A 25,688-nucleotide genomic window follows, 5' to 3' on the forward strand; every position below is an offset into this window, starting at 1 on the left:
ATGAAACCATCGGCCTGCCATATTTCTCCCAACGGGAAACGATCTCTCGAGTTATTTTACGTAGATCTGCTTCAATAACAGTTCTTAAATCTTTATTGTCTATAGCTTAAAAACGTCCATGACCTTTCTCATCTTCAAGATTTTCGTTTCCATCACGAAATTTTTGGAACTAGTGCCGAGCTGTACGTTCACTAATTGACCCTTCGTCAAAAACAAATTTGATATTTCGAGCAGTTTTTGTTGCTTTACGTCTCAATTTAAACTCATACAACAAAATCGCGAGAATTTGCTTTTTTTCCAATGCAATGCTCGGCTCAAACTCGGATCATTTGTTTTCTGTAGAGATTCCCTGTAATTATTTGACCACTTTTTAACAGCTCATGGTGCAACACATCCTTCTGATCTCACCAAATATAGAGCATTGCCTTCTTTCCGTGGATATTTCGCTTTGGCGTCGATGTTGAGGATCGGCTGGGATCGCAAATAGTTTTTCGACGTTTGGGGTTGTCAAAATAAATCCATTTTTCATCCCTAGTGACGATGTAAAAACTTCTTTTTTGTTGTCTAGCAAGCAGAATTTCGCAGGTGGTTTTTCGCCTTTTAATGTCTCTTGGCTTCAGTTTATATGGAACCCATTTTCTTTCCTTGTAAATCTTTCCTAAGGCTTTCAAACGATCGGAAATGACAGATTGAGCACAATTTAATGCTTCTGCAAGTTGCTTTTGCGTTTGACATGAGTTTTCGTCCACCAATGCCTGCAATTCTTCTTCTTCTTCGAATACTCTTGGTCGTCCAGAACGCTCTTTGCCCTCTACATCAAAATCACCACTTTTAAAATGTCGAAACCATTCTCTGCATGTTTTATCGGAAGGAGCATTATCACTTTCTACAAGGATTCGATGAGCTTTAGCTGCAGTTTTCTTCCAATTAAAGCAAAAGATTGACACTTCGCGCAAATGACGCTTATTTGGCTCAAATTTCGATATTTTCGATGCAGTAAAAAATAATGTTATTGATGCAAACGTATATCTTTAAGTATTGAATGTTATTGATGTCAAAACAAACCATTAAGCTTCGGTTAGACATTAGAGGTTAACGACAGTTCTAGTTATAGCTACTTGCTGCTAAATGGACAGAACTTTCCGATTTACCTAATATTACGAAAACTCAGGTGCGCTAACAAGTGGTAAAAGCTGTCATTCTCAAGATAAATAATTTTTACAAAGGAAGTTGTAGGTTTTTTTTTTAAATAAGGATATCTTGCTCTTTTTAAACCGTGAATAATACTCTTTCTCGATTTTATCTTCCTCGGTTTTTCTCTCTCGCTGAGACTTATCGCTTACTTTTCGATCACTCCGATATTTTTAATCTCAACTACATCTTAAACTTAAATCTAACTTAAACTTAAACTAACATCTTAAACTTAATCTTAATGTTTTAAATGCTAGTACGCCTATACTTAATGTTCTACATACATCCGTCTGAATAGAAAATATTAGTTTTCCAGCTGTTATATTTGTGGGAAGAAATATATTCGATTTTTCAAAAATATTTTTGCATTAATTTTTCGCAATATATGTAATAAGGAATAAAACATGTAAATTTGCGTCCCATTTATTATTCTAATAATTATCTTACTATCTGGAAAATATAAAACTGACAAAATATATTTCTAGAATTACATTTATTAGCATAAATCACAACTAATAATCTATATATCATTGTTATATCTATATCTATATCTATATAGCGCTTAACGCAACATAGAACATCATTTTACAATTATTTATTATTTATTTATAACTATTTATTTATAATTATTTATTAAAATCAAGTGGTTTATATATTTGAAATTTTTTTATAAAATTTATAAAAATTATTAAGCTTAACTAGTTATTAACAATAATGAGAACTTTATAAAAAAATTTATAAAAATTTATGAAAATATAAGGATTAGGAATCTATGCAATATTAAAGTGCGTTTGGCAATTGTTTGGAATACAATAATAAAGTGCTCGAATTCCTTATGTTCCTTTGACGACTTATTGACGAGTATTGGGTGAGTTATAATGAACTGAGATCTGAATATCGTAAAGAATCGAAAGAATCTCGCAACATATAAGTCCAAGTGTCAAGTGCCTAAGTGCTAAATGGTCAGTCCTTGCTCGCTGGCATCCGCGTTGCCCTTTTATAGCCAGGTGGTGAGACACTCCCGCGCGAGTTCTTATCACCTTATTAGAAGAAGGGGTAAGATGTTTCACATGACATAAGAGTAATAATCGATAATTATGGTCATAGTATTTGCTATTTATCTATTGTTCTTTTAATTCTCACCGGTAAAGAAACATCCGGTGTTGTATTGGTTACGTCTGGATTGAGGATCGAGTAGCCAATATATCCGGTCAAAATTTTATTGAATTTAGAAGTTATTTAAAGTTACGTGGACGTAACATTCGCGTTGCTTGCTGGAAGTATATCCTCGAGTATAATTTTCTCAAAAGCTCGTAACAGTGATTTTTTTATCGTGAATTGACTAATTCGTGCCTAGTCTCTTAGGCTTGCCATCGATATTCTCTCGACGATATAATCGATGATTTTATTTTCGTCAATCGGCATTATTTTTTCGTGGACATACTGATGAAAGAGTTCTTGTTTCATTCGTTTTTCAAATTGCTTTCTTAATTACATATTACTGGGGCAGTGATCGTACATTTCTCGCATTCTGCCTAATAGAGCGTTCACTGATAGCTCAATGTGCTGTGGATTATTAGGGTGCAAAAGTTTCCATCGTTTTTAAAGCAATATCTTCTATTAATATTATTACATTATTATTATTATTATAAATGACAGTATCTTCAATTAAAATATTTTCCGGCATTATCCTACTATTTTTTTGCCATCTTTTAGACAAAAGATGGATACCGTAATAAAAGAAGTCTTTACTCTTAGAATGAATGAAGTTATCGATGAATTGTGGCACTTCTTCAACAGCGTGTACCAGAAAGACTGCTGCGTAGAATGAAATAAGTGAAAATCCGATGGGACAATATCTGGAGAATATGTCGGATGTGATAGGACTTCTCATTACATTATATTAAAGTTTCCCGGGTCGTTAATGCAACATGGGGTCTGGCATTATTATACAGAGGATTCACTTTGTTTTGTTTTGTCGCAAGATATGGTCGTTTCTCGATTAATTGTTCATTCGACTGCTTTAGTTGTCGATTGTATAATTCCGCGGTGATAGTCTGAGATGGTTTTAGTAGCTCATAATACAGCACTTTTTGCATGTTCCATCAGATATACAGAAGAACCTCAATGGATATTTCGTTTTGGCTGTAACGTAGAGGGTTTTCCGGGATTTGCCCACGATTTTTTGCGACTGGGATTGTCTTGATAAATCCATTTTTCATCTTCAGTCACAATTCGATACATCGGAGACTTATGTTTGTGTTTATTGAGCAGCGAAAGGCAAATAGTGACTCGACTGGTAATAGTGTTTTCGAGTAATTCACTCGATTGAGTCGAATCTTCTTGCAATAACGCTTCCGAGTCATCCAAATTTATCTCTTGTGACCGCCCAGTACGCTTCTTGTCTTTCAAGTAAAAATCGCCAGTTTTAAGGCGTTGAAATCACTCACGACATGAATTTTCAGCAATCGTTCCTTCACCATAAATTTCGCAAATGTTTCTGGTTGCCTTGGCAGCTGTTTTGCACTGATGAAATAAAAACATGCAAGGACGAATATGCGTTTTATCATCTTTATACGAATTAAACGAATTAACTTTCGTCTTTATACGAATTAAAAATGCTTATGTCAATGTGAATGAGTTATGCATCAGTCTCTATGCAGATTCACCAATACTGACATAATCTGACAAAAATGTGTCGTAACTTTTATGTACGAGGGTCATTCAAATATAACCCGCGGATTTTTTACCTGCGGACTCAGAAAGAGCCGCAAGCGGGCCGAGATGCTTCAGGCAGTTAGATAGAGATGTGTGGAGGGGAGCGACCCCACGCAACATTCCTCAGTTGCTGTTCCCTCGTCGGTAGCACCATGACTGAACAAGAGCTACCTACGACTGTTGTGCATTATCATTCGATTTCTCGCTAACGAAGGCGTCAAACCAACTGAACCAACTGAAATTTTGACCAGACTCCAAGCACAGTTTGAAGATGGTACCCTGTCAAGAACACAAGTGTTTGATCAGGCCAAAACATTTCGCAGTGGTCGTAATGCTGTGGAAAACGAAAGTCACGAACGAGTCGTCCGCGATCGAGTGTCACTGATAAGAACATTCGGGCCGTTCGCGAACTTGTGGAAGATGACCGGCGCTTAACTGTTGTCGAAATCTTGTCGGAGGTGGGCATAAGAACTGCTTATCGCAACAAACGACGCCGGCAACCCATTCGGGACGTTCTGCTTCTTCATGACAACACGCGGCTTCATACAGTAGCCTTAACCCGCGATAAACTCGGAGAAATGTACTGGACACTTCTTGAACCACTCTTCTTACAGTCCCGATTTATCCCCATGTGACTTTCACATGTTTGGACCCCTGAAGGAGGCTTTAGGAGGGGAAAGATTTAACGACGACGCAACGGTTGAGCAGTACGTGCGCAATTGGCTGTTGGAGCGCCCTTCTTCTTTTTTTGATGAAGGGATCAAGAAGCTACTTATCCGGTGGGGAAAATGCATTTCCGTTGAAGGGAACTATATAGAAAAATAATATATCGCTTTTGTAATTTCATCTGTTACCAATATATCTGAAAAAAGAAAATCCGGTTTATATTTGAATGACCCTCGTAAATAATTTACAATACCATCTACGAGGATAGTCCCAGAAGTACCCGGCCTGACGTATAGATGGCGGTTATTGTTTGAAAAGAATGACTATGGTAGAAAGTACCAACCTTATAAAGCTTAAGTTTGAAGTTTGACGACTCTACGTTGTTTAGTATTTGTTTGGCAGCCATCAATAGTGAACGCTCTCAGTGAATTTGTAAACATGGAAAACATTGGTCATCATTGTGTGATATAATACTTTCATTTGAAAGGCCTCCAATATCAACCAACCAATATCCAACCAATATCAAAGCGGAGCTAGATTCTACTCTGGGGGAGCAGTCTGCTCCTTCGTTTACAACAGTAAAATATTGGGTGGCAGAGTTTAAACGAGGCCGTACGAGCTGTCAAGACGAATACAGTGGTCGACCAAATGAGGTGACCACGCCAGAAATAGTGAAGAAAATCCACAAAATGGTATTGGATGACCGTCGACTGAAAGTGCGCGAGTTAGCAGACATGATAGACATTTCAAAAAGTGCTGTACATCGCATATTGACTGAAAATTTGGACATGAGAAAGCTGTGAGCAAGATGGGTGCCGCGATTACTCACAATGGAACAAAACAGCGTCGTGAGGGTGTTTCAATCGAGTGTTTGGCGAAGTTTCACAGCAATAAAGCCGAGTTTTGGCGTCGATTCATAACCATGGATGAAACATGGATCCATCACTTCACACCTGAGATGAAGGAACAGTCAAAACGATGGACTGAAAGGGGAGAATCGGCTCCAAAGAAGGCGAAGATGGTTTCATCTGCAGGCAAGGTCATGGCGCCAGTTTTTTGGAATGCGCGTGGGATAATTTTCATTGATTATCTTCAGAAAGGAAAAACAATCAACGGCGAGTATTATGCGAACTTATTGCAGCCTTTGACTGATGAAATCAAGAAAAAAACGACTGCATTTGGCGAAAAAGAAAGTTTTGTTTCATCAAGACAATGCATCAGTTCACATATCCGTTATCGCGACAGCCAAAATCAATGAGTTAAAGTTCGAATTGCTTCCTCACGCACCCTATTCGCCAGATTTAACCCCCTCGGATTATTTTCTGTTTCCAAACTTGAAAAAATAGCTCGGTGGTAAAAGATTTGCCAACAATGAAGAGGTGGAGTCTGCGGTTGATGGCTATTTTGTGAAGCTCGACGATTCCCACTATAAATAGGATATCGAAGCTATTGAACATTGCTGGGAAAAGTGTATTGAGCTAAAAGGAGACTATGTAGAACAATAAAGATATTTTTTCTCAAATTTTTTGTGTTTTCTTTGTTAGGTCGGGTACTTCTGGGACTACCTTCGTACAATGTCTTGCGACATTCGCTGTACGTTTGAAATTTATTCACAATATTACTTGCGGTAATAAATACAAATATTTGACTATTTAGTCTTATGCTCTCAGTTCATATTGACTAGGAAGAGGGGTTAAAATTTTTCCCTGTTACAATCTAAAGTGTTCCATTTGCGCGCGCCTTTTTTGTTTTTTATATATATTCTATAAATTCTATAATGTTACTGAAAAGTATTTGGTACCTTGGATTATAACAGTGAAAAATTTTATCTCCTCTTCCCAGTCAGTATGAACTAAGGGCATAAGACTCGATAGTCACAAATATTTATATTTATTACCGCAAGTAATATTGTGAATAAATTTCAAACGTACGGCGAATGTCGCAGGACATTGTATTGTCGTCAATATTTTTTGAAATGGAAGTTGAAAAAGGCATCATATTTTCTCATTTTTTCATCCAATTTAGGCAATATAAAAGGAAATAATATCCATATATAGGAAGAAAAGATTTTCTAAAAATTGCTGATAGATGTTATATAAATTTCTACAAAAGAAAGTGCGATAAAAATTAAACCAAATAAAAGAAGGTAAAAAAAATTAAACCAAATAAGAATAATTTCTATTAAAATCTAAAAAATATTTCGTGTTAAAGAATTTATATTAGAAGCGGTTATATTCAACAATATCAAGAAGAGGTTATATTCAACAATATGAAAAATAATAGACATAAACTGAAATCAGTAGTGCCAACTTTGTTTACAATTGAGTCGTCGTTAATTATGTATAAAAGAAATTTCTTTTTCTATTTATCACTATAATATTTTTAGACTTATGTTGTATCACAATAACTGACTCTTTTATAATGAAGTTTACTTTTCACTTATATAACATTACTTATAACTTATGCTCTACGCGCTCGGACAGCAGTCTTACTTCCTCCACAGTACTGACTAAAAAAACTGTGTGTAAGTCCTATATATAATTTTGGGACTTACTGGGTTTTGGGAAAAAATCTGTGATCTTAAAGTCTATCGGAACTTATCGTTTGATTTTTCCAGGTATGTGTATCTTTTCCTAGGGTTGATAAGAGTATCTTTTCCTAGAGTGGACAAAGGTCTAACAACTAACACTATCCAACTGTCACTCACCAATCGGAATGAAACTTTGCTCTCTTATAAAGCATTGAAAATATTGAAACTCCGTTTTTTATTTTTCCTCAAAACGCTTTTTAACTTCTTGACTGTCGGAGGCAAATTGTACCTTGTGGGACAAAAATGCGTTGACACAAAGTAACTCTGATGGTCATAAAATTTAGTTTTCTAAGGTTTTTCGGGTTGCTAAATTCAAATATATAAAAATTTTAAAATTCAAGATGGCGGATCCAATATGACGGACACCAATTTAAAAAAATCAACATATTTTTCATAAAACTCGATATCCTAAAGTTTTTTGGATTGCTGAATCCGAATATATTAAAATTTTAAAATTGAATATGGCGGATCCAATGTGGATGACATCAATCTTGAAAAATCAACATATTTTTATAAAACTCTGTATCTTAATTTTGGAATTTTGGTATCATATTCGGATTCAGCGACCCAAAAAACCTTAGGATACCGAGTTTTATGAAAATGTGTTGAATTTTTGAAATTGGTGTCTGCCATATTGGATCCGCCATTCTGAATTAAAAAATTTTGATATCATATTCGGATTTAGTGACCCAAGCATTAGAATCTTAGAATATCGAGTTTTATGACCAGAGTTACTTTGTGTCAACTCATTTTTGTCCCACAAGGTACAATTTGCCTCCGACAGTCAAGGGGTTAAAAAGCGTTTCGAGGAAAAATAAAAAAACCGATTTTCAATATTTTTCAATGCTTTATAAGAGAGCAAAGTTTCATTCCGATTGGTGAGTAACAGTTGGGTAGTGTTACTTATAACTACGATGTCGCAATGACTTCTATCGTTAGGACAAATATAAGAAAAAATCCTAATCGGAACGATCCCTGAATCATAGATGTATGCTTTGAGTTTATCTATTTGATATACCTAAAGTGAGCAATGTTCACACAATGATGCATCATGTTCTGGACAAAGACTTTTCGATAAAAGTATTTTATTGAGGCATTAACTTTACAAATGCTAGCGCCGTGTCTCCGTCTCGGAGACAGTGTCGTTAGCCTTAAGTCAGCTGCTCGGAGACAAAGCGCTAGGCGACATGTGTACAAACGTGCCGACAGACAGGGAACTGCTGTGCGTGTATATGTGATCACGCACGCACACGAAGAAATCACGGCATTTTATCACGGCTCGCTGACATTAAAAATTGCTTATGACGAGACATGAAATTGCCGAATCTATTAGCTGGCAATTTCTGATTCGTCCACGGTGGATTGATCGATGAGAGCCAATGCCAAAAGCCCACCTGGTTTTATCGAGACAATGGTTCGGCACCTATTTTTAGGAGATTCGCCGTTGTCCGAGACTATTATTCGATTGTCTCTTTCGACTTTCTACATCAAATTATCTTAGTCTACGCTCTGCTAATTTTGCGACTTTATAAACTCGGGTGTTATCTTTAGCAATCTGCTGGTTGCCGTGCGTGCGCGTTTGCGAACGGGCAACATCTTTGTCCAAAGCCGTGGACAACGCCGCCAATTTTTGCTTGTATCGCGCTATCGTTTCTTTTGTTGTTATTCGTTGATTATTATTCATTATTAAAGTTCATTGTTTCAACATTGCTTACCAAACATTTCCCTCTTGCCTCACACCTTTCTTAATCGTCGTTAAGCGCGAACATTTTAGTTGCAACTCGCTCACGTATCTAACATATCACATGACTATAACAGAAGATAACGGTAACTAGAAAAATCGGCGTCAAACTTAAAATGATAAAAACTGCAATTATTTTTACCAACTTAATATTTAGCTAAACATAAATACTATTATTGTATCTCTTTGACGACTGGATGGATTATGTTTTAAGTAGATTTAAATAATTTACTTTTCAGATAAATGCAGAAAGAACATGAAACGACTAAATGATTTAAAAACAAAATATCAGACATTAGGAAGAGGTTTTGCATCAGGTATTGAGACGGCTATTGAAATAAAAGTTAAATAAAAGTTAACATTTCTTCTGTATAAACTTATTTATATTAAACATATTGCAAATTACTACATTATATATATTTGAATATTTATTATGATGATACGATAAAGTTTAATACGATAAAGAATATTAAATTTTTATATTTAAAGTAAACATATAAGATATTATTTTAATCTAGATGTTTATAATTTGTTTCAACAAGAAGTGTTAAGGAAAATATTTGAGACAATCTAAATATTTAAATGTTTAAATATTACACTTAAAGTGTGAATACTTGACAGCGTTTCAAATATTTTGTTTAATATAAATAAAAGAAATAAGAAAAAAGAAAACTTTGGAAAAACGGCCGGCACAAGAAATGAGATCTGTTTGAATTACCTGCTTAGAGTAATTTTGAAACATTACACTACTAGTCTGAAATTTTGCAAATTTTTCAATCTACTCTAACAGAATCTAACACTTTTTAGGAAAAAATCGGAACGGATTCCAATTAGATCTCTCAGCAAATGATCTATACAGGTCTCAAATCTGCATAAATTTTGGGATATCGGACTAGATCTCAAACAATAGATTCTAAAAACTGTTTTATACGGTATCCATCATACGTATAGATCTTTCGCAGAAATTATTCTCCGCCGAATTATGGCGAGTTGTTGCGACGAATTTTCTACGCGTATAATTTTGCAATAAACGCTCCTCTCTGAAATTATTAACACTTCACGTCACGCAATAAGCGTTTTAACAATAGTTCGCGGTAGTTCCCGGGGAAAAGTGTTGCGTAAGCGGGAATGCATGTTGTGGTTCGTAGATAATGCATAGTTTGAAAATTCCAACTTTTCGAAGAGTTTATTCTCGCAAGACCATATTTAAGTGCAATTCCTTGAATGAACCATCATATTTTTCTTTCTGCTTTGGAAATATGTATAATGTGCGTCTCTTTCCCTCCCCCCTCTCTCTCTCTCTCTCTCTTTCTCTCTCTTTCAAATACGAATTATTTCTCAAGCTTCCATTTCGTTCCCGAGAAAAGATACGCGGCATCTTTGGAGCGGGATTTTATTGCACAAATACGCCCGGCGCTTCGTAAACTATCGCGTCTCTCTTGATATTTATTTACTCGTTTACTTTTTTAATTTCAAAGTCTCATAATCCATGACGAGAAAAACTGGAATTGTTTATCACCGCTAATACAAGTCCCCGGCCTGCTGAATTATTCATAGTGGCTGATGTAGTTTTGTTTATGGATTACGTATAAGAGGAAAACACGAGGTGTTTCAATTCCGGGCCTCAGTCTTTTTATCAGTGACGGCACTCCACTTTTCGCGGGGTTTCACTTCAATGGTATTTTCTGCGCTCGATGTACTATGATACACGACGCGCTTAGAAAAAGTAGTAAGGGCGTAATTTAATTGAAAAAAAAGGAGAGACCGGGAAAGCGACGAAGAGGGACAGGGAAAGGGGGTGGAGCAGGGGCGCAGGCTTTCTCGATTTAATTGGAAGTCTGAAAGCCGTCTATGGACTAAGGTCTGAATTCATCCTGGCGCGATTTTAAAATTGACCGTGCAAAAACTTACGACAGCGAGACGCGGTGAGATAAATGAACTTAAGCGTTGAATTACAAAATACGAACTTTACAATGTTACGATGTTAGGCGTATAATCCAATTACCTCCGGCTAACTAGTTACCTCCACCCTCTTTAAAATCAAATCTGCGAATAGATTAAGTTGTTACGTGTACGCATATGAAAAACGCGTCTCGCGGATGAATAGATATTGGGCTTTTAATGTACATTTGATCGCACGGGCTCGATTTCAATTCCTCGCTCGCCGAATCGTTATTGATCGCTTAAAAGTGAATACAGATGTTAAAAATATCGCGACACGCGTTGAATTCGCAACTCGAGCTATCGTTTACGCATTCCAAGTATGGCCGATACTCTCGCATTCAGCGATGTTTTGCCATCGCGTGACGGCGATCTGTGGCGCGGTCCTTTGACCCGCATTCTTTTGCATCTGTATCTTTTTCGCATTAGTCAAATTCGTTCGTCGTGTTATCTTCGGAACGCGTATCTCAGTAATGCGAATTCATAAAGACGCCGGATTTAATCAAGCACGCGACTCAAAAGTAGCGTGAATATTTTCTTCATGTACAGCAAATAGACCGTAAATACTTCCTTCTTCTCTCTCCTTTTTTTCCTCGCGCTCTCCTGGGAAAAACTCATCTTTCGCGTTTAATTGGCTTTCGCGTCCGGGATGTCATTCGGGAAATAAATAAATCCGCTTTCTTGTATTCGCGAGAGAAGAAAATGCGAGATAATGAAAAATCGACTGGCCCTCCGAAAGTAACACTCCTGTGAGCGTATAAGTGCGGCCATTATAGTAGGATATCTCGGGCTCTCGTCCGGAAGGTGGAATCAGGGCTTTCGCGTTCGTAACGTGGAAGAGGCGAGCTGGGGGGGGGGGAGAGCGAGAGGAGGAGGCAGGGGAAAAGGAGGAGGAGAGATGCCGGTCTGCGAGGGATTACGCTTCCCTGCGTTATCTTTCCACGATGGTGCCTTACCGTCCGCGTCCGTTCGTTTCCGGGGCAATCGGGGGTAAGTGAGGCTCTAATACGTCCGTTTCCCCGTACCGACAGTGCCTTCGATTCTCCTCCTTCTCCTCCTTCCCTTCTTCCGCCCCCTCCGTCGTCCCGTGCGAAACTCGAATTAAAAATTCTTTTAATCCATTATCGCGTGTGCGCGCTACGCTCAAACTGCAATTATCGTTGAATAGCCGATCGATCGTTGTGAAATTTACACGCGACACGGACCGACGGACGAGGAATTATTCCGCGAAGGAAGCTCGCTCAAACAAATTCCATTACCCGGTCTGCCCGGCTCCTCCGAGGAGCATCGCAATTACTCGGCGACAACGGTACTACGAATTTTTATTTCCACGCTGAGCTTCCGAGAGAACTAACAAGGGTCGTGTGTCAGCCTAGTGTCGCATCCGCGGGCTACGCGTATAACCTAAGTACCTCGTGTTACGACCCAAACACGGATAGGTACTACTCGAGGGTTGAAGGGGTCGGCGGAATTATTAACGAGGCAGCACACGGCATCCCCTGGCATTAATATATGAGTACAATCACCGCCGTTGCGCCGTTGAGCTAGGCCGGCACACTCATCGCGGTATGCGCGCCATCCCCGGCAATCCGTGCAAAGTGCAAGCTCGAGAGTCTTCGACCGTGGAGGGGAAAAAAAGAACACACACATACGCGAGAGCACGCGAGAACGCGAGAACGCGAGATTTTCGCGAGAAATTTGTGTATTCGATGCGCGCGAATCGTTAGACGCTTTAGCTTTTCTCCTCCTATCCGTCCCCGCCCCCGCCACTCTATACTCACCTTATACTCACCGCTCGTTCTCTCGTAAGCGTGCGCGAGCCGACATAATAAAATTGCATTTTTCAGGCCGCAGCTACGCGCGGCGAATGCGCGCGGTTTTCGTGAAATCGGATAATGCGGCACGAGCCATACGCGTATGATACCGTTAAATTCGGCGTAACACAAATACCTACATTAAGCGAGGCCATTAGATACGCATAGCACGCTGCGTATAAACCATATCATTTTCCCTAGGTTGTTTCGTGCATAGCATACGTCCGCCACGCCACGACCGGCCGACCGATAGTCGTGTTTCCGTGCGAATTAACGTGCGAGCCGATCGCGATTCTTGATAAACAGAAACATGGCCGATAGCGGGCTGGGAGGGAGGGAGGGAGGGAGGATCGAGCGATGCCAAAATCCGTGATGATTATCGATGTAAAAAGACGGACGTATGCGTACCTATATATCACGGAACAACAAGAGAGGGAGGGCTCTCGCGGATGCGCCGCCTATAATATAAAAGCCGAAATAGCTTTGGATATCGTAAACAGCAGTCACCGTATTCGTTCCTCGCGTTCCGGTCTCTCTCTCTCTCTCTCTCTCTCTCTCTCTCTCTCTCTCTCTCTCTCTCTCTCTCTCTCTCTCTTTCTCTCTCTCTCTCTCTCTCTCTCTCTCTCTTTCGCTGTGTATACGGCCGCAATTTTCCGCGCGAAATTACGTTGCCGAGGCCGGGCGGGCCGTAATGTACGTAAAAAAGGCGCAAGGCGGCCTCATAAAAATGTAGGAATTATTCCCATCGTGCGCGTGCAGCGCTCGCATCGCGAGGCCAGCGTGTCGAGAAACGGCACGATAAAGGCTTCGGAAACAGAGAACGGATTCCCGTTCTCTACACAAATGGATCATAGTTAATATCGGCGGAGGAATTCGAACGTTGTCGAACGACAGCAGTCCCCCGCGAGATGCAGCGTTAGACTTCCTATGATAAGAATTGCGACAAGCCGTCGGCATCCACGATGTGGAAAATACATAATATATTCGAATAATATCGGTTTCAGGTATTTTATAAGCTTATATATCCGTAAATTTACCATAATTTCGTAAAACAAAATTTATTCATAAAATACAATAATTCATAAATAAAATACAATAATTCATAAAAAAATATAAAATAAATTCTGAAGGGATCCTAATGAGTTTAATTAAAGCTTAGTGCTCCAATCAAAAATATTTAATTAATACAAAAATTAAATTAAGACTAAAATTCGATTTACTCTTTCTCTTTCTATATAAAGTCAGGGTTGGGAAAGGTGTTTTATAAAAGTATTTAGTTATAGTTTTTTTCACTAAAAAATTACTAGTTACAGTTACAAGTTACTGATTCCGAAAAATAACTCGTTACAATTAGTTATTCTAAAAGTAATAATTCGTTACTTTTTGTAATTACTTTTTTGTATTAATTGCGTATTATTATTTTAAATATCTTGAATCTTACATTTCAAGTATTACTAATTTATTATATGCTACATATTTAATTATGTGCTATATTATTTGATATTGTCACGTCGCGATCGTGAGTGTTTATGTGTCCACCGTGCGAGTATGACATGCCAGAGTTAATCGATAATCAATAATCACTGAAGGCATAAGCAGCATCTATGAATTATTTCATAGAAGAGTTACGTGGACGTAACACCTCCCCCTTAAGTCATACAGGTGAATTTACAATGAGACCTTCCATCATGTCTCCCTTATCTTTTCCATATTTCAGTACTTCCTCGCAATGACGTTCCATAATATGTTGACAAGCTGAAGAAATGATTGGATTCAATTCAACACGTTCCGCTTGTTCCTTTGTGAAATTTCCAATTGCAAGCTTGCTTTTTATTCAGGTTGTCTAAATTATCCTGCAGACAGAGGATTTCTTCTCCTTTTGCAGTTTTATCACAATAGAGTGACGCTAACTCATTGAAACATACTTTTTCGATTTCAGGTTGTAAATTAACATTTACAGCACGCTGCTTCATAACTCTCCTAATCTCTTTCAAACAATCTGCTTTCAACGTCATATTTTTCTAATATGCGTGCCTGTACAAGCACGGTAGAACGAGAGATCCTGTTTCAGGGTCCATTTGTTTACCATCATTGGCCCAGGCCTCTTTCGCATGGCACAAATTCACAACGTCAAATCTACACGCTTTATACAATTGTGGGTCAAGTTTGAAGTCTCTGGCGATAAAATATTGTATTTGCACTAAAGCTGTCTCACAAACTTCCGTCATCCTCTCCGTTCCTAATTGTTCCATCAAACAAGATATTACTCTGGCATCTCCACCATGCACGTCTCTGCAAGCCAAATTAACCACAGGTTGACGTTCTTCCCTTAGAACCGGGTCAATTCTCCAATCTTCACCGACATCGGCTTCTAGGATTAACTTCTCTAACGCTCTTTCGCATCTTGGTGTAACCCTCGATTTCTTTTTTCTCGTCCTTGTGTGCTCCATTAAACAATGTATTGTAGCATCGCCGACTTCGAAGCTGTTGCAAAAGGTTGTGATGTCGTTCGCACAACCGTCTACGATGTCCGGTGACAATCTGTAATCCTCCATCAAGAGTTTTCTGTGATCGAATATTTCCGCCTGACAATTTCCATCTATCATGCTGTCATTCTTCACAGCAGACTCCAAACAGAGCAAAATCTGCGCTAACTTGATTTCTTCTGCAGTGATAATTTCTTACTTATATCTTCCTTACAGGCTTTAACTAGACTTTTGCTAATTTTGTAATCGGAAGCAATGAGCTTCTCTCTCCTTGTCAACTGCTCTTGACATTGCCCGGTCATCGATCTATCAGTTTTATGTTACATCAAGCATTTATAAACCTGACCACTGCCAGGTCGGATGTTAGGACAGAATTTAGTGCGATCTTGAGTACAAACCATATATAGTTGCCGATCCAGTTTGATATTCTCAGCCTGAATTTCAGACACATGAAGAATATGCCTTCTACATTCCTGTTGCAATTGCTCAACATGATCTTGTAAACAAGCTAATATCTGACCTTGTGATATGTCTCTGTATGGCTGCAAGCTATCGCACTGGAACTTTCTAATATCATTTGCACAGTCTATCTTAAAGGGAATCAGAATTCGAAAATTATTAAAAGCAATCCACTCCAATCTCTGAATATAGGTGATACAATTAGGATTTCTAACCATTTCTCGTTTATCAATCAAACAAGATAAGTAAGCTCCATGGATATAATCAGAATTGGAACATTGTAAATTATCCAACTATTTGTTGCACGCTTTTCTAGCCAATTTCTCTACATTGTCTGTAATATTCTGGATATAGCCCCAAATTGTTTCTTGATACTTCTGATCAATTCCAAATATCTCAGTAGGCTTGAAGATCTGAATTCAAGTAGTACAAGTTCATCATTATTCCTACTTATATCTCCACAGAGATGATTTAACTTGTCACGACACTTGTCGTGATTAAACTTTATTTCTTAGTGAAATCATTACACCAATGTTCTTAAGATTCCTTTTGCACCGTGGCCGAATTTTTCTAATATTTTTTTTAGGCTCGTTAGTCACTTATTGTATGACGTGAACATCATAAACGCACAAATGTTATTACTTTCTTCTGCGTGATTTAGTAGCAAACAAAACGGCATAATCTTGCTACAAAAATCCCGAAAAGGACTATTCTTAATAACATTAGTTAATTTTACAGATTTTAATATCTTTATATAAAATATCTTTATATAAAAGAAGTTTGCGATTAAATGATAATATCTCCCAATTAGTTTAGAAATGATATATAGAAAACTTTGTACATCAGGGTGTCATCAAATAAAATCTTTTTTTAACTAATAATTATTGCTTCATAATTATTTATTGAAATTCTGTTTATGCAGAATTAAAAAATGTTCGGTCGATAATTATTCGAAGTATAATCATAAAACGTTTACAATTTTGCATGTCTTTAAAGTTGTCCTTAAATTCAAATTGTCAACGAAGATATAATCAATTACGAATATTCGTTATCTAGAGCAATATGTCGAATAAATTTTAAATAAACAAAAAAGCATATAACAATATATTAAAAATATAATATTAATATATTGCATATTATTGCTATTATTATTATTATTATTATTATTATTATTATTATTATTATATAACAATATTATATTAAAAATATAATATTAATATATTGCATATTATTGTTATTATTATTGTTATTATTTTTGTTCTTATTGTTGTTGTTATTATTATTGCTACTAATCCTATTATTATATTCTTCTTCCTTTCTAGGACCAAATCCTGTTTCCTTCGACATATTTGCCTCAGTTATGTTCCTGAGAAGCTGAGGACCAGCCTTCCCCCCATCTTTCAGGGGGTCTTCCTGGCAGTCTCCTGATATTCATATGATATTCTTTATGATTTTGGCCAAACGGTTCTCTTCCATGCGGTCCACGTGATCCCGCCATTCCCTTCTTTTACTTCGGGATCACCTCATTACGATCGAGTCGTGTATTCCCCGTGATTTACTTAGAGTACGCATCTCTGTTGTTCTGAGATGTTTTGTGCGGGCGGTATCTGCCCTTGTTTCTATCACGTAAGTCATAATGGGTCTTACATACGGTCGTGTACAAAATTAAGTGGATAAATTTTGGCACTGTATAAATTTTGGCAAATCCTCTGTTATTCCAATCTTGTAAATAAATTTTAAATTTTGAACATAAAATATTCTTGTCGACATGAAAGAACATTTTAATTTAGTATATATAATTGTAAAAACAGTATTTCTGTAACTGTTTACATATATTTATTCATATGGTTAGCATTTAGACCGTGGACAAAATTAAATGGACAAACAGAAAATTTTGTGTTGAAAATTCAAAGTGGAACAATATAAACAAACGTTGAGCTTTACCTAATATGTGATATTACGTCTTCGGTGTACGTTGATCCCAGTACAATCAAAGTTAATAAACAGACATGTCTAAGAAAAGAGTTTTCCGTTCATCTGCGAAATCTTATTATTTCAGACTTCAGGCAAAAATAAGCTGAGTTATCGTAAATAGCCGAAAAAAATAAAGTTTCGAAAAGCGCAGTTCATAAAATTTATATAAAATATTTACAACATAATACTGTCAAACATGTACATGGTCAGGGACGGAAACGTAACACAAGTACATACAATGACAGAAGAATTGTGAGAAAAACTCGACGTAACCCATCAACAACGTCACGAAACATTGTTGAACAACTGTAATTAAACATTCTTCAAGAACTGTGAGACGAAGATTAAAAGAGGTGGGTTTAAAGAATTGTGTAAGTAGACGTAAACCATACATTAATAAAGTGCATAAAAAGAAACGTTTAGCTTTTGCAAAAAAATATGTAAATAAGCCATTATCATTTAGGAAACGAATAATATAGAGTGACGAAAATAAATTTGAATTATTGAATAAAAAAAGAGAGCACACGTGAAATCGAAGAATAAAGCTCTAAAAAAGCAATATGTTGTATCAACAGTCAAGTATAGAGGAGGTGCAATAATGATATGGGCAGTGCTGCGAGATCGGGAGAATTTCCGGGCATGCGCATTGAGCAAACGCTGTGGGAATCTCAGTACCGTATTAATTTAAAGGTATTTTAATAATATGGTGATGATACTATGGATTGAAAATTGCAATCGGATCAATCAGGTAATCTAAATCTTGGTTATTTAAGTTGGCCCACTTGTAATTTTCAATTTATAGTCTAATACGGGCGTAAGATCCTTCGTCTGAAAGAAAATATGAAGGAATTGTAGGGAGAATAGAAAAAATCTTCTGTGGATCCTCTGTCATGCGCTTTAGACTGTCAGAAGGTTTTGACATATATGTAGCTCTACGTCACTTCAGGCATGCGCTATAGCGTGGGAAATTCTCTTGATCTCGCATCACTGAATATGGGCTTGTCTTTCGTGGTATGGGATTGGAAATTTAGTAGCTATAGATGGAATCATGAATGCTGATAAATATATTGACATTTTAAATGAAAACTTAGAAGAATTAATTTTAAAAATGGATCTCGATAAGGAACGGATGTTTCAGCAAAACAATGATCCGAAGCACACAGCAAAGAAAACGAAACAATTTTTCTAGAATTGTAAAATAGAAGTTCTTGAATGGCCTCCATAAAGTCCGAACCTTAACCCAATCGAAAATTTATAGAGTTTACTGGATGCAGAGATTCCATTAGAAAAACGTAATAATAAAGAAGAGTTTTTAAATGAACTGCAACTAAAATTTCAAAGAATTGATAAACATTATCTGGAAAAACTTGTTGAAAGTATGCTACGACGTTTACAAGCGGTAATGAAAGCAAAAGGCTATAATACAAAGTATTAATATTTACTTTGTACTTTTCCACTTAATTTTGACCGTGCAGTTTTATGTTATTATCATTAATCAATAAAAATTCTAATATATTATTTGTTACTAGGTGCGCAACTAAGTTTCCGGGTTTTTTTGATCAATGAAAAACGGAAAATTTCAAGAGAAATACAAAAAATGGTTTATTCAAAGTATCGTCCCTCGCTAACTACACATTTTTGCCATCTCTCTGGCAGTACATGAATACCGTGACGATAAAACAACGCGTCTTTGGACCGAAACCATTCATCCACCCAATTTTGCACTTTTTCGAAATTGGCCAAGTGTTGCTCAGCCAAGCCATACGCCATTGACCGGAGCAAGCGATAATCGGAAGGGGCCAGATCTGGCGAATACGGCGGATGCGGTAGCAGATCCCATTTCAGCGTTTTGATGGTGTCCTGGACGATGGAAGTGCGATGGCACGGAGCATTGTCATGCTGCAATATCACTCGTTCGTGTCTCGTGTACCATTCTGGCCGTTTTTCGAGCAATGCATGGTTCAAATTGATCAGTTGTTGTCGGTAGCGATGTCCATTGACAGTTTCGCCTGCTCATTCAGCAGTTCGTAGTACACGATTCCTTTCTGGTCCCACCAAACGCAGAGCATTGCCTTCTTTCCGAAGCGATTTGGCCGTGCCGTCGATGTTGATGCTTCGCCAGGTGAAAGCCACGATTTTTTGCGTTTGAGATTCTCGAAATATATCCTCTTCTCATCGCCAGTAACAATTCGATGCAGGAAACTCTTTCTTTCATGCCGCAAAAGCAAAATTTCGGAAGTGACTCTTCGATTTTCCATCTGTCTCTCAGTCAACTCATGCGGCATCCATTTTCCTTCCTTTTGAATTTTTCCCATGGCATGTAAACGTTTGGAAATACCTTGGCGAGTCATGTTTAATGCCTCCGCAAGTTGATCTTGTGTTTGCGTATCATTTTCATCCAATAACGCTTATAGATCGGCGGCTTGTTTTTGGTCTTCCGGAGCACTCCTTATCCTCAGTGTCGAAATCGCCACTTCTGAAGCGTTTAAACCAATCTTCACAGGTAGTTTTCGATGGTGCATGTTCGCTGTAGTCTTCCTCAAGCAAACTACGTGCTTCAGCTGCACTTTTTTTCAAGTTAAAGCAGAAGAGCAAAACTTCTCGCAAATGCTGTTTATTTGGCACAAAACTCGACATCTTCGTTGTTAGAAAAAATATTTTTGCGTTGCGATATATGTTGGTATTACGACTGGTTATTGTTAACAGATGTCCAAGCTATAAAAAAAACACAACTTCAGACATGTATGTCGACTACATGTGTCGTTAGCGCACTCCATGTGTGAAACCCGGAAACCTAGTAAATTGTATCAAGGGGACCTTAAAATTGAAGAGCGATCTCCCTGGACGACGCGTCAATAAACAGCGGTTGATAGAGAATATTCTGCAAAACCATTTCGCTCGATTCGTAATATTAACAAAGTTATAGCACTATATAGGAAGTGGCATCTGGCGCGCTTAGTGCTCGGGCCGCACGTACATGTGCGCTTCGGAGCGACTTTTGTTTGTATGTGTTTCCCCTTTCATCAGTGGCCGTGGAGCCGCTAGCTGATATCTGCTATCATTGTTTAGTCATTCTTTAGTTGTCTAAAGAAACATCAGCTTTCTTAACGCAGAATACAGCTATTCGAAGACACCCTGATTCCGTCGACGAAATGATAAAAGAAATATCGGTTACGTATTACCATAAAAGCTCTACCAATAATAAGCCACAACATCAGAACTGTCCGCCAGGTAAAGAGAGAGCTGGTGCAATGACATCGAGCCGAAGCCGAAGGTACACTGCAAAACTTCCATCACGATAAACCACCTCTAACTGCCAAAGTATTGGAAATCATCAAGCCTATTTATGAAGATTTGTCATCGGATATTTTATTAGAACGATACATTGGAGGAGAAATGCAAAATAACAACGAATCATTCAATTCGTTTATTTGGACTTTTGCTCCAAAACATCTACATTCGGGGCCAAAAATTGTAGAAATAGCAACATTTATTGCAATAATTATATTTAACGAAGGATTTATGCCAATTTTAAAAATATTGAACGTGATGGGAGTGACCATTGGACAACAAGCGGAGATACCAAGTGGTATACGTGAACTCTCGATACACGGCTCGTCCATTCGGTCGGAACGGCGCTCGTCCGACTTCGCTCGAGAAGAAGGAGCGCAACATAGGGAAGGATTATCAGCTCTGCATGATTTTTTTGAGCAACAAGAAGGTTACTCTATGGATCTGGAATAGGTGATTGATCGTAAGTAAAACGCGTTTTTCTCGAAATCATTTTTTTCAAATTGGCGACCATGATATATCAAAAACCAGTTGAGCAATTGAGTCGTGCTTATGCACAAATCTTTACCATATATGTGGCTATAGCTCCTACCACGATGAAGTCAAAATTTTTTGTTTTGTATTTTTTACAGCCCTTCAAAGATGAAAAAAATGGTCAAAACTCGATATTCAATTTTCTACATGACGCCATTTTTTACATTTTCGCGATTTTTTTTCATTCTAGTACCGGCTATAGCGACATTCCTACTAATTAAGAATCTCTTTGGTTTTTTGTTTCAGATAAATAGAACTGCTGAAATCATGGTCGATATCGAGCATCGTTTTTTTCTTCGCGTTCTTTTCATATATTTTTAACATCGATTATTTGTAATTGTTTAGTAGTATAGAAATTTGCAAACGTATATAAACAACGTTCCTTTATAGGGAAAAAAGAGAAAATTATTATGAGATTGTCACGGAGAAATTCTAGTTAAATTGTTTTTTATTTTCTGCTGAACTTTCGTGTGTACGAGAGAGATATGATGTTCCATACATTCCATACACATTTATAGGAACTTTATACAGCGCGCATGCGCCTCTGGATTTTATCATCGTCGATACGTTTACACTCGCGGCGATATATTGAAGAGCTATTTAATTTGGCGTATTATGAGCGACATGAGGATCGAGTCTGGCGCAATCATTATCGACTCTATCATCCTCGAATGGCGGAGAGTATTCTGTAACCAGCAGAAGGGCGGCAGAGAGAGAGAGGAGGGAGGCAGTCAGCTCAACGGTCCGTCCGTTTTCCATCTCAATCAAAATGATCAGTCTTCCGGGTTTTCGCGTATGATTTATCGTTGTACTGGCGTTCCGCTACATAATAACGATCAACCGCCCTATTTTTCCAATCATGCCGCGGACATATTTTGTCGCGCATCCTTCCGGCGCGCGCGCGCGCGCGTCTCCCCTCGCGGCCCGAACGACCTCGATGCGATGCGATGCAATTCTTGTTCCTCCGCTGGCGAGATAAGAAGATCGCGCGGAGACGCGCGCCGCGTGATACATTCATGCCACCACAACGCAGCGAGTCGTAATTCAAAAGTATCGCGAAGCGAGCGGCAACGCTCGCCCAGCTTTCGCACGCTCGTGAGAAATGAGCTCCCTAAACGGGGTGCGGCGTGCCCCTTTTTTCCCGTCCACCCACTTCTCCTCTCTCCCGCTCTCGCTCTCGCTCTCTCTCTCTCTCTCTCTCTCTCTCTCGCTCTTTTTCTATCTATCTATCTATCTATCTATCTATCTATCCGGCTGCTTTCATCCCCTTGCATTCGCCGCTGGTGCGCGCACTCTCCTTACGCACACGCTCCGCCGGTATTCCAACGCGACATCCTCCCGCCTGTGTCGCCGGTATTCGAGGAAATTATGAGGCAACGGATTCGTGCTGTCTCGAGGAATTCCGTACACCAGAGACCACGAAAGCGTCGGGGATAGTACGAGAGGATATATCCCGTTACGGAGATTTTTATGTTCCCATTCTTATCCATGCGGGAACGACAAGACGGATGGCGCGCTACTTCTTAAGAGGCACCGCGTTTCGCGCATCCGGGACGCTGAAATCTATGAGAGCCGTCCTGCTCTTTCTTTCCCTCTCCCCCCTCCCTCTCTCTCTCTCTCTCTCTCTTTCTCTCTCCTTCTCGTTCTGCAGGGATGATTTATCTCGAACGGACTCGTATCATCGGGCCGCAATGCCGCGGCCCGACTTTTTGATGGACGTTATCGTACGTTCGACAATGTACTTCGCTCGCCGCCACGTGGGGCATTAATCGTATGTAATTAATGGAACCGCGGCAGATGTACAGCATTACACACCGCGTCGAACGAATCGTGTCAAGGGCGCGATATCGATCAATCTTTAATTAATCGCACGCGTAGCGCAGCGCGCTGACGCGTAGATGCGGCCTTTCAAAAATATGCTCCGATACGCAATTCCGAGAGGGGAATTCGCTCGAATATTAGCGGCCGAATATTTATCGAAAGCAATCGGCGTGCAAGGAGAGACGCGCTTAAAATATGCTCGTCACGTGTGCATTTTTACGGCTGTCGATTGGCCTATTGCGGTCGACGAGCGCGGCTTGTGTTATCGCGTGTGTACAGGACTGCGGCCAATTATGATCGTAAATTGCACGTGCCTAGATTAAATTAATGTAGATTTAATTAATGTTATTTACAATAGCGCGTTCTCTAGCCGGGGAGAATACACGGCGATGATGTCGGCACAATGCGCATTTGAAATTGTGGGAATTATCGTTCCCGCTCATTCTCATTCCCTCTCCTTCTCGGTGCGGTGGTTGTCTTTCGCTTCATAAATAGATCTTTGCGATAAAATTACGCTACTGAAAGAACGATCAGTTCAACGAGCGAGCCCAATGGTGACAACGGTCTTTCACGGCATTCAGTCACGTGAGCACTCGGAGCTCTTTACGAACCGCACGAATCTTCTCTGATTCTCTCCAAGAGTCTTCCTATCTTGCGACCTACTTGCGTGTCCACGGACATCGTAATGTCGTAGATCGTCTTTTATAAACGTGGGATTCCTTACATGCGATTCTCCGCGAACCGAGGGAAATTACGAGACAGTTGAAAATTGCGATGTAAGTCACACAAAAGGGGAAAATACTGTTTCCCTTTCCGACACACACATACATACATGCGCGCGTACACACACACGCGCGCGCGCGCGCGATTATCGCGTGATTATCTCATATGTGTCAATTAAAATTTACATTTTCGAAAGCTATCAACTTTAATTACGAGATTGGTACATACAGCGTTCTAAATCGTTCGAAAGTGATTCCATTATGCGTTAATTCCATGTCTGCACGAAGCATAATAATCCTGCAGTTATTGATCGTATCGTAAACATTATACCAGATTTATTATAAAACACATTTAGCGAGGAAATCTAAAACGGCGGAAGAGGAGAGAACGCACATCGATTCTATGAGATATTAAAATTTCCCGCGTATCGATATCGAAGCACCTATTTATTAGGTGTTTCGGTTATTTCTGAGGGATTTTTTGCAAAAGAAGCACGTTTATTTTTGAGAGACATTAAATTATATTTTATTCAAAATATTTCCTATCGCCAGCTATAACTTTTTTCCCACTTTTCGGGCAACAAGTGAATTCCGCGATAAAAGAAATGTTCGTTTTTCGAAGCAATCCACTCATCGAGCCATTTTTGTACTTCTTCATATGTTTTGAAGTGCTGATCAGCAAGGCTGTGCTGCATAGATCGAAATAAATGGTAATCGGAAGGAGCACAATCTGGTGAATACGTGGCGTGTGGTAGGACTTCTCATTGAAGTGCCGATAATGTCTCCTTAGCTGTTTTTGCAACGTGCGGACGAGCATTATCGTGCAACAAAATCATTTTGCATTTTCTTCGAGCTATTACTGGATATTTTTAGTTTAAAGCATGATTCAAATTGATTAATTGTTGTTGATGACATAACAGCAGTGACTGTTTGATTCGGTTGTAGCAACTTATGAAATATGACGGCTTTCATGTTCTACCAAATGCAATAAATGCCTTATTTCCGTGAATTGCGCTTTGGAGTCGATGGTTGGCCTGAACTTATCCACGACTTTTTACGCTTAGGATTATCATAGTGGATCCATTTTTCAACTTCAGTTATAATTTGATACAAGAACTGGTTCTCTTTTACGTGACGAGAAAGTAATGAAGTGCAAATGGTTAAACGATTTTAAATAGCCAATTCGGACATGTGGAATCCATTTGCCTTCTTTTTGAATATTCTCCATTGCGTGTAAACGATCTGAAATGGTTAATTTACCAACATTTAATGCTTCAGTTATTTCTTGAAACGTTTAAGTTCTCATCCAATAATGCTTACAATTCGACGTCTACAAACTTTTTTGGTTAACCTGAACGTTCTTTGTCTTTTAAATCGAAATCACTATGTCGAAATTGCTGATACTAGTACTCGCGTGTTTTTTAACTGATGGAAAAAAATAAGAATAAGTTTCTGAGATGCATCGATGGACTTCAGCAGCCGTTTTCTTCGAATCGAAACAATAAAGCAGTAAATGTCGAAAATGCTTTTCACCACGTTCCGTTTTAAATTGCACAAAAAATGTGGTTATGTTCACGAACGCACATGCTATGTGTGTCAAATTATTTGTAGAAATGTTCGAGCTTTAAAATAGCGCACCAACTTTCAAAATATCTCCAGTAGATTTGTAGCTACAACCATTTATAATGAGTCCTCAAAACTAAACAGAACATCTAATAACTCTCTTTCGTCGCTCTTTTA

General features: G+C 38.5%; 1 protein-coding gene and 1 pseudogene across 1 annotated transcript in view; both read right to left on the reverse strand.

The window, feature by feature from the left end:
• Nucleotides 1–25,688, reverse strand: part of LOC105183745 (Sol1) — a 455,377-nt gene that overhangs the window by 160,909 nt on the left and 268,780 nt on the right. The gene's annotated exons all lie outside the window — the stretch shown is intronic.
• On the reverse strand, nt 14,333–16,351 carry LOC105183746 (Golgi apparatus protein 1 pseudogene; annotated as a pseudogene).

This window comes from Harpegnathos saltator, unplaced genomic scaffold (assembly GCF_003227715.2).
Source record: "Harpegnathos saltator strain DR-91 unplaced genomic scaffold, Hsal_v8.6 scaffold25, whole genome shotgun sequence".
Lineage (NCBI taxonomy): Eukaryota > Metazoa > Arthropoda > Insecta > Hymenoptera > Formicidae > Harpegnathos > Harpegnathos saltator.